Source organism: Lagenorhynchus albirostris, chromosome 1 (genome assembly GCF_949774975.1).
Source record: "Lagenorhynchus albirostris chromosome 1, mLagAlb1.1, whole genome shotgun sequence".
Taxonomy (NCBI): Eukaryota; Metazoa; Chordata; class Mammalia; order Artiodactyla; family Delphinidae; genus Lagenorhynchus; species Lagenorhynchus albirostris.
This window is the reverse complement of record NC_083095.1, coordinates 132319077-132329925: the sequence shown is the minus strand read 5'-3', so window position 1 is coordinate 132329925 and position 10849 is coordinate 132319077.

The window sequence follows — 10849 nt, the reverse complement described above, 5'->3', positions numbered from 1 at the left end:
CTGGCGCGCCCATCCCACGCCTTCATTCAGTCACTCCGTTAGATCATTCATTCATTGTCACTTTCTAGCTATGCGGCCTTGCGCCCGCCACTTGACCTCATGATCTTTAGTTTCCTTATTTTAGTAAAACTGGGATTATATCATAGTGGTTGTGTCGTAAGGCTTAGAAGAGTTTGTATTAAAATATCTGGCTCTCAAAAATATAAAATAAAGGGCTTCCCTGGTGGCGCAGTGGTTGAGAGTCCGCCTGCAGATGCAGGGGACGCGGGTTCGTGCCCGTCCGGGAGGATCCCACATGCCGCGGAGCGGGTGGGCCCGTGAGCCATGGCCGCCGAGCCTGCGCGTCCGGAGCCTGTGCTCCGCAACGGGAGCGGCCACAACAGTGAGAGGCCCGCGTACCGCAAAAAAATAAAAAATAAAATAAAATATCTGGCTCTCTTGGGCTAGTACAGTTGCATTAGGAGGCTGGAGAAGGGCTCCTTAGTCTGTCCCCTCATCTCGGTGCAGCCAGTGAGGGCAAATTCCAAACAAATGTATCTCAACTCCTGTTAGGGCACCATACCTGTCTGAGGAAGGGGTGATATCCCCATCTCTGGGGTGAGCCAGGAATGAGGATGCTGGGAGGTTTGTTAAGTGGCCTCTGAACCTTTAGGACAAATCTCCCTCAAGCCTGAGCACGTGTAGCCTGGGAGGTGGGATGGGGTGGAGCATCCCCAGCCAGGAATGGCCTGTTACCAAGAGAGGGGCTGGAGTGGTGGAAGGGCTTTCTCTATTTGCCCTCTCTGGGCCATCTGATGTTGGATGAGAAGCCCCTTGGTGCTGCTACCTTCTCTGAAAAACCTGGTCCCTCACATTTCCTGGGCTTCCCAAGGACTGGGGACAGGTGTGTGCAGTGGAGGGAGGGAACAGGTGAACATGCCAAAGGTCAGAGCAAGTTCATGGGGCAAAACCACGCAGGCCACTTGCTCAGATCCCAAAGGTCAGGCCTGCCTGAGTCGAAGGGCAGAGCAAGCGTAAGGCCACAGTTTCCAAGAGTAAGGAAGCAGCTAGAGCAGCAGGGGCTGGGCACTGCAGGGAGGAAGAGGAAGTGAAGGTCACCTGGGGGCAGCAGAGAGGGTGTCACTTAACCGAGAGCTGGAGGGTTCTTAGAAATAGAGTTCGGAGAGAGCTGGCAAGCAGAGACTCAGAGAAGGTTGGGGCTTTCCCGAAGTCACACAGCAGTCTGGGATCAGGAAAGTGCATCTGTGTGCTGACAGGTAGGAGTCATGGCCAAGCCTCAGCTCACAGGCTGTTCTTCCCCACTTTTGCTCTTCACCAACCTGGCCTCCCCTCCACGACACCCATTCCCCCGCCTCTGCCCTGTAATTAGGGGTTGGGTGGAGGGCAGTGTTCTCAGCTCTTAGGGTCTAGTCTCAGAACTCTCGGGTTGTATGCTCAGCGGGCTGGGTGTTCCCTTCAATCTCTCTGAGCCTGAACGGAGCCCACCCCGGCCAGGATGAGCCTGACGAGACCCCAAGGGGGCCAATTAAGAATCTTCAGCCCAGGACTTCCCTGGTGGCACAGTGGTTAAGAATCCGCCTGCCAATTCAGGGACACAGGTTCGAGCCCTGGGCCTGGAAGATCCCACATGTCGCAGAGCAACTAAGCCCGTGTGCCACAACTACCGAGCCTGTGCTCTAGAGCCCGTGAGCCACGACTACTGAGCCCACGTGCCACAACTCCTGAAGCCTGCATGCCTAGAGCCCGTGCTCTGCAACAAAAGAAGCCACTGCAAGGAGATGCCCATGCACTGCAATGAAGAGTAGCCGCCAGTCGCTGCAACTAGAGAAAGCCCGCACGCAGCAACAAAGACCCAACACAGTCAAATAAATAAATAAATTTATTAAAAAAAAAAAAAGATTCTGCGGCCCCACTGAGTCTTGTCTTAATTCAGAGACCACTTCACAAAGTATCTTCACTTAATCATTGTCTTTTCCATTCCTTTTAGGCATCACTTAGACACCTTGGACTACAAAAGAGATATCACAGGGCAGGGGACTTGGGAGCCACTTTGTAACTTTCTGAGACTCAGTTTCCTTACCTGCAAAACAGGGACCATGAAACCTGCCTCACAGACTGCAGTGAGTGTTGAATGAACAAAATCAGTGTGGGAAATTGCTTGTAAACCATAAAAAGTTTGTAGAGTATCAGCTGACTATGAGTTCCTGAAGGCGTGACCTTGCCCTCTTCTTCTCTATCCCAAGGTCATGTGCAGAGCCTGGGAGAGGTGCCTATCAAGCCTTTGTTGGATAAAAGAAGGTAATCAGTACAAGGTGGCTGCCTTGGGAACCCCCCCCCTCCTCGCCCCGCACTGTGTGTTTATTAGGCTGTGGTCTTGGAGAGGAGGAATGGTATTGTGGCTGGAAGAAACAGTGTGAGCAAAAACAGAGAAGGGAATAGTCTGCCCTTATGTGGGCTTCCTGGCTGGTGTTAACAAAGAACAGTGGCATAGAGAAGGCTGGAAGGGAGGTTTCACACTCACCACCCCCGCTCCAACACACACACCAGGGCTCCACAGCCTCCACAGGCAGATTCTCCCCCTCCGGGCCACCCCAGACAGACACTGATTACTCCTCCTGGCTCCCTGGGAAGGCGAGGTAAGAGGTCAGCTTCCTGAACCTATGCTTGTTACCTACACATGGCTATTAATAACAATGCCATTCTCTCTAATGAGGCCACCCCTGCTACTTACAAATTTCTTTCCTCAGAGGAGCTCCTTCTCACCCCAGGGGAGGGAGATGTGGTGCTGGTAGCCACCCTACAGGCAGAGAAACAGAGAAGTGTGGTGCCTTTTCCCAAGACACACAGCAATGCTCTCCCCAATCCTCTCAGACCTGGCTATAGACATTGCCTCCTTCAGGGAGGCCCCCGGATTGCTGTTATGGCACTCTCTGTCCTCTCTACTTCCTCATCCCTTCCCTCCTCCTGCCCAGCAGAGGAACATCTCAGTGCTGGTGGGTGGGCAAGGCAAGAAGGCAAGGAGCTCCACCTTGAACGTGGCCCTGCCATCCATCGCTTGACAGACATGATCTCATTTAATTCTTACAACAAACATATGAGGCAGGGGTGTGAAAAACAAGTGAACTGAGGTGTGACCTACTGAGCTGAGTCACCTTAGACAAACCCCGTAACCTCTCAGTTTGCTCATCAGTCAAATGGGCATGATTAGAAAATGTCACAGGGCTCATGCAGATCCAAGGAGTTCACAGCTTGTCTTTTATAGGAAGTCCTCAACCCGTGGTAGCTCTAGAGGTGGAGGGGGAAGCGGCTTGCCCACATAGCCAAGAAATGGAGGAGCTGGGACTCTCCCCCCTGCCCAGGACTCTGTGACCCCAAACCCTTCTGAGAGAAGGGTGGTCAGGAAGCCTCTGCCACTCAAGCAAGCAGAGCCTGAGGGGTCCCCTGAACCAGGGGCTGTCAGCCTGGGCTCAGGGCATCTCAGGGGGTCTGGATTAGATAGGACCTGGGGTGGGGCAGGTTCATAGGATCTGATCAGCGTGTGGTGAGCCACTTCCCAGAGATGTGCTGGAAAACCAGGGTTTCCTTCTGCAGGGACGGCCAGGTTGGGGGCGGGGGGAACCTGCTACTCCTCCTGGGTGAGCAGGGAGTGGGGACCCTCCCCCTGCAAACTCTGGAGGAGCCCGACCCCACCTCCAGAGGAAATCAGTCTCTCAGAGGGGGATCCCAAAGACCAAGAAAGGGAGACTTTTCACTAGGCCACTCTGAAGACCATGCCTGCCTTCTGGCTAGAAAAAAAGCCCGCACACAATAATTTGGGGACCTTACTGCAGGAGAGGGAGGACTCTCTGATTAATTAACAGCCAGGGTGGATTCCACCAACTCCTGAGGACCCACAGGCTTTATGCTGGCAGTGAGTGGGACCCTGGTACTGTTTCCCTGGCCAGTGAGAGAGATGGATAAAAAATAGACCGTGACACTCCAGCGTGATGTTTGCTTGTGTGGGGATGGGGCTGCTGTGGCCTGATAGAGGCCTGAGGGATAGGGTACTGGGCCTTGAGTCAAGGGAGTGTCCCCCATTCTGGCTATGATAGAGCCCAGCTACTGGCAGGTGGGGTGGGGTAGGGGGTCTGGCTAGGTGCTGGAAGCAGTGGGAAACATTCCCTCCCTGACTCCAAAGAGGTCTTTCTAATGCCCACATCTGACCCTGTCATCCTCCCTGCCCCCAACTTGGAGTCTCCCATGGCTTCCCAGTGCCTTCAGGATCCAGTTTCCCACTCTGGCTTCTGCCTGCCTCCTGACTGACCCTCCCAAACCGGCCTGCCACTGCAGCCCCCAGAGCCAAAGCCGGGTCACAACTCCATGCTTTGGAATATGCTCTCCCTGAGCTTTGGCTGCCTGTCCAGCTCCTTCTCTGCTAACTCCTGTTGGTCTTCAAGGCTCAGCTCAGACCCCTTCCTCCAAGAAGCCTTCCAGAGCTCCAGGCTCAGACTGGTCACCTCTTCTGAGGCCTCATAGCATTCTGAACTTATCTCCATGCTAGCCATGAACTTATCTCCATTACCTAGTTGCAAGCCTGGCTCCCATACTAGCCTGGGTCTGCCTGAGCCCTGAGACTCCAGTGCCCAGCACAAGGCTAAGTCAGGCCGTGGTTGTGGAGTGAAGGGTTCATGGCAAAGGGGGACTGTGCACATCTGAAAGGGAAGAAAGGCAGAAAAACCTCCCCGGGCCCAGAGGTGAGAGCCTAAGAGGAGCCTCTGCTGCCAAAATCTTCCCTGAAGCCCCTGCATTTCCCCTCTCAGCCTCTCAGGACCCAAGACCGCAAACCCGAGGCCAGCGGCAGCCTGCCGGCCAACATAGGAAAACTGAGGCCCAGGGAGGGGGAGCCCCTGAGAGAAGGGGAGAGGCTGATGCATTTCCCCCTCGGTGTCGCAGGAGGCTGCTCCCCCCATCCTGAGCCTGGACTCCTGCCAGCCTCCCTAATCACCTCCTTTCCTTCCCCATCCAGGGCCATTCTCTGCGGATCCCCTCGCCCGGGCCTCTGTGCCCTGGGCAGAGCAGCCCAGCTGTTTCCAGGATGGTGGTTTGGGCCTGGGCAAGCTGTACCCACAACCCTGACTCCTGCCCAGTGCCCACCGCGCTTTGGTCAGGCTTTGGCCTCCATAGGGAATTACCTTCCCCCAGCTCCCCAGTTCAAAGGTCTTGGGAGGCTGCCAACCCAGCTCCTCCTGGCCCTGCCTGGGCCCCGTCCCCCAGTGCCGGAGCACCCTCCTGTCCTACCATGGGCAGGCCGGGTAGACTGCCCATTGAAGCCTTCCTAAGGCCGGCTGGGGCAGTGGGGTTTGGGTCAGGTGGTTAGCGCTGCCCCCACGTTAGTGGCCCCCTGGGGTTTCCATCACTTAGGGCTGGTTACCAGGCAACTGCATCCGAGGGCTCGGCTCTGGCTTTGGGCTGGCACAGCTGCTGCTGCTGAGCGGGGAGGCTTGCAGTCAGGCCAGCTCGGGTCATGGTCAGGAGGCCTCATGTGCCTGGGCGGGATGGGGGTGGTGCCTCAGATCTGTAACCTCAGAAACTCCTTATCATTTTCTCAGCTTAGACCCATAGCCCTGCCCCACGAAAGAGGTCTCCAGGGTCTTCCACACATACACCCACACTCAGAGCCTTCAGGTTTCTGGGAGGTTGAGGGGAGGCTGAGTGGGAGCAGAGAGGGGCACTTTTCCCTCTTTAGGGACTGGGGGTGCAGCCCTGTGGCCTTACTGACCAACACTCTGTGGCCTGAGGTGGGGTCCATGAGGGGAATGATTTCCCAGGTTACAGGCCTTGGGCTTTGGGTCTAAATCCTGCTCTGCCTCTCAGTGGTTGTGTGACCTTGGACATGCTGATTGCCTGTCTGAGCCTCGGGTTGCCTCGTCTGTAGAATGGGATGGTAACCCCTGTCTCATTAGGCAGTGTTTAGCCTGTAAAATGCTAATTAAAACTTTGGCTCCCCTGGTCCAGGAAGATCCCACATGCCGCAGAGCAACTAAGCCCATGTGCCACAACTACTGAGCCTGCGCTCTAGAGCCCGTGAGCCACAACTACTGAGCCTGCGTGCCACAACTACTGAAGCCCACATGCCTAGAGCCTGTGCTCCGCAACAAGAGAAGCCACCACAATGAGAAGCCTGCACACCGCAATGAAGACTCAATGCAGCCAAAAATAAATAATTAAAATAAATAAATTAAAAAAAATTTTTTTTGGCTCAGGGAGGCCCCCTTGGGGCAGGGATTGCCTCAGTCAGCTCCTTTGGGGAGGTCCCCTAATTGGACCCCTGAGCCCTAGTAATGATGCAAACTCACCAGGCAGAGGCTAACAGGCAGGGAGGGAGGGGAAAGGGGGAAGGAAACAGGTTGGCAAAAAAATAATAACAACCCCCCTCCCATTGTGAGGGGAGGGACTTGAGAGTCCCCAGATTGTCACTTAGTTGCTGTGTAACTTTGGATGGGTTGCTTGACCTCTCTGAGCCTCCAATTCCTCATTGACAAGTGGAGATAATAGAAACTCCAGCCCCAGAGTGTTGCTGTGAGAAGATATTCAAGGAAAGTACCTAGCACAATGCCTGGCTCAGAAGTAGGGACTCAGAAAATTGGGACAATTATCATCATGTTATTAAACCTGTATTACTACCAATGACTGTTCATACCCATTATCTCATTGAGTTCTGAGAGGACCCTGAGAGGAAGGAGAGTGGGGGCAGGCATTCACCTGGGGGAGGTGTTTAGCCTCCCAGCTTTGTCTCCTGATTTCCTGGTCTGGGGGTCCTGGGCCCCCTGAGGGGTGTGGAGGGGCCGGGGCTGCAGATCAAGCAGAAGGTCACAGAGCAGTCTGGGATGCAGATGGAACCAGAGCCTGCAGAGTGGGGAGGACTTAACTAGGCAGAAAGGAGCAGAGAGGGTATGCTTGGTGGGGGAACAGCCTTGACAAAGGCCTGGAGACCAGAGAGAGTGCAGAGTGTGGTCAGGAGCCACGGGAGCCAATGGCGGGGTGGGCTGAGACACCTAGGCCGACGTGAGTGACAGTCACATACTGCCCTGCTGAGGCCTGGGGTCTGGCCCTAGGCAACCAAAGACCCCCTTGCTCCAGGGTGCTGAGAATGACTGTGCCAGAGAGGTGGGCTGTGAAGAGGGGAATCCTTTCTGGTTGCATCAAGGTGGCCACACTAACTCGCCTGCCCTCTGTCTGGAGGTCAATCTCATCCCCCGTCTGTGAGCCTCCATCATCACAGAGCACAGATCCATCTCCCTGGGCTCTCCAGCCCCCTCGGGAGGCCACACAGGCCTGTTCTTGAGGGACAGAGCCCAAGCCGACGTCCAGAAAGAGCCAGGGCTGGCATGGCATGAGCCCAGGCCCTGCCAGGATGACCCAGTTCAGTGATGTCACCGCTGTTCTCACAGGCAGCCTCAAGGGCCCCCAGCCCCACAGCTGCCACCCCAGAACAGGGGTGCCCTCCCTCCTCCTCCAGTCTCCCCCGGAGCACAGCACTCTGACCCCCAGTGCTCAGTGAACCCTTCCAACAAGCGTGGCCTCGGAACACAAGTCTTCTGGTGGCAAGAGAGCCAGGGCTGAGGTGTGGAGGAGACCAGGACGTTGCAGGACAGCTGGCCAGTGCTAGTAAATCAACAATTCCTGAGCAAACACAGCCCGCTCTGAACCCGGGCCTCCTTCCTCACCCTCTGCGGGCAGCCCCCTCCCCTCGTGCAGTCCCTACAATCAGGCCATCTGTAGCTGACTCCGCTCCAATTAGCTCAGTAATTAGCACCTCATCGGCCTGTCTGCCTTTGAACAGCTCCCCTGGGACGGGGTTTGAGGAGGTCTCCATGACCTCAGGGCCCAGGGCTGGGGCAAGTTCATGCAGGCCCAGGGGCCAGGCTGCAAGGCCCCTGTCAGTCTCCCTGCACCCACAGGTGGCCCCAGCATTCACTGACGTGGCGTTCCCAGCACAGGGCAGCGGAGCCAACTGAAGAACCCCTCTGGGATTGGAGTAGGGGGCTGGGAGGCAGAGGAGCCCCTCCCAGGACAAGCCTTCTCCCCGCAATCGCTGGGACACTTCTCAGCACCCCCACACACCTCCTCACCAACTCTGCTTACTCAGGGACCCCTGGCTGCCAGGGATATCAGGGTGACAGGCAGGGGAAGCGTGAGAGGACAGCCAAGTCCCCAAAGGAAGGAGGCAAAACCGGTTGGGGTCAGATGAGGGAGCTGAGGTTGGGGTGGGGGGGGGTGGGATGGCCTGTGGCTGGTGGGGTCAGAGAGGGCCTCCTGCAAGAGACAAAAGGAAGTGGAGAGATGTGAGAGGTTGTCAGAGTGTGTGAGGCCACAGCACAGCGCAGGGGCTCTGGCGTGAGGGGCAGGCCAAGATGTCCCCTGACTGACCTCAATTTCCTCATCTTTTTTTTTTTGGCTGTGTTGGGTCTTCGTTGCTGCACATGGGCTTTTCTCTAGTTGCGGTGAGCGGGGGCTACTCTTCGTTGCGGTGCATGGGCTTCTCATTGCGGTGACTTCCTTTGTTGCTGAGCACGGGCTCTGGGCGCGCGGGCTTCCATAGTTGCAGTACGCAGGCTCTAGGGCGCATGGGCTTCAGTAGCTGTGGCTCGCGGGCTCTAGAGCGCAGGCTCAGTAGTTGTGGCGCACAGGCTTTGTTGCTCCGCAGCATGTGGGATCTTCCCGGACCAGGGCTCGAACCCGTGTCCCCTGCATTGGCAGGCAGATTCTTAACCTCTGCGCCACCAGGGAAGCCCTCCACATCTTTAACAGAGGGACAGTCATAGTAACAGCCCCCAGGTTCCGGGGAGAATTACGAGATGTGGGGTGTGGGGCGGAGCAGCAGTGCTACGGAGGTGAGAGGCAGGTGGCAGCGGCACCCAGGCTGTGGGGCAGGAGGTGAGCATCACAGGAAGCCAGCTTTTGTCTCCCTCCCCAGAGTCAGAGAAACACTGGCCCAGGGAGAGAGGCCTTGACAGGGCTGCGGGTGCCCCCAAGGTACGGCTCAGGCTTGGGGGAGGGTGTGAGGGAGGGCATGTCAGGCCCAGGTAAGCAACCAGTGTGAACGGCGCAGGAGACCCAGACAGGCGGGAAGCCAGCCCCATCCCAAGCCAAAACCCACAGATCGGGGCGACCTGGGGCTGACATCGGTCTGTGGTCAGCCACGAGACTGGAGCCCTAGCAGCTGCAAGGGCAAACAGGGTGCAGCCGGGGAGGACACTTGGCCAGGGCAGGGTCTGCCCCTGCAGTGAGTCTCCTCCGGTTCAGTCCAGAAAAATCCCATTGCTGCCTCACTGTTCTGGTGCCAGAAGTCCCTGTAAGTGTCTCCTTCCCTGGGATAAGCATTACCTTATTAAAGATGCTCTGGTGAAAATATGCCACCAGCCACTTAACCCAGTCCCAAATCCCAACTTGCCACTCATGGCTGTGGGACCTCAGGCAGGGCTCTTCACCTCTCTGAGCTACACGGTCCTTGACTGTGGGATGCTGATCCTGCCCCAAGTTCATGGTGAGGCTCAAGCGGCCAGTGTTCTCAGGCACTTGATTGGGCCTGGCAGGCAGTAAGCACTCCGGGAGCCTGTGTTCCCCCTCCTTTCTCAGGCCAGTTCCTGAGAAGGCCTTGGGACCCTGAGAAAGCCGAGGTCCGCGTTCCCTTCTCTAGAAAGGAGAAGTTCTGTGAGTCATGGCGGAAAGGCCAGAAAGACAAAACTGCCTCCCCAGTCCCTTCTCCCCCCAGAGGCTCCATGCTGGAGGGGAGCGGGCAGGCAAGTCCCTCCAGTAACATCTCCTGCTTTCAAGCCTCCAGCTCCCGGCCCAGCTTCACCCAATCCTGGCTCCCAGTTCCAGTTCTATCCCCATTCCTATCCCAGTTCTGAGGCAGCAACCAGGAAACACAGCAGGACCCTATCCTAATAGGGTGAAAGGCCTTGAGGTGGGTTTGTTCAATTAAGGGAAAGGGACTTGGAAACCATGGCTCCTTGCCTCCAGTGGGCAATGAGGGGCACCTGCTGCCTCTGGCCTGGTCCTCCTTGCCCACAATGATCTTCTGAGTGTCAAACTCAAGTCCACGGGGGCGTCCTGTGACCGACACCACGGGTGCTGACGGTGGGGGGCAGAAGTATCAGGCTCTGGTCAGCCTGAGCCCTGTCTGTGACCATGGTCCCTGTCTGTCCCCAGAAGGGGCATCATAAAGCCTTGAGGGCAAAGCGTTTGTGAAGTCATTTAGGGGCAACTGTGGAGACTGTACTTCTCAGCTGGGAAGGGGGTGCTGAGGGGAGCAGCAGGGGAAACTGGTGAACCCAGGAAGTGGATCTGGCTTGGACGTGAAAGGCCTGGGCCTCTCCCTGGGGCCCACGTGACCACAGCCATGCTCAGTCTTCTTTACTTCTCAGTCAGGGTCTGCCCAGAACCAGGGCCACCTCTCATCCACTCCTGCAGCCCCTTCGGTCCCAAGCACCCCTGTGGACTTTGAGGGGCTCCCTGATTGGCTGACTCCGTCAGTGCGGGTAGAGTGCTAATCACCCCCCAGGGCTGTGGCTGGGAGCCAGTCCCTGGGGAGCCAGGACTGTCACCGTGACCTGATAGGCTTCTACCAGGATGCTGGCCTCCCCACCCCGTGACAAGTCGAGACAGGCCTCACAGGGCAGAATGAGAGCCCTCCCTGAGCTTGAGAATGTGCTTCCGGGGCCACGGGACTGGAGGGCAGGGGCCCACACTCTGGGCTGGAGAGGCTGGGGGGAGATGGGTGCCCTGTCCTCAGCTCAAATCCTGCCTCTGCTGCTTCTTAGCTATGTTGCCTTAGGCAGGTCACTTCATCTCCCTGTAGCACAGC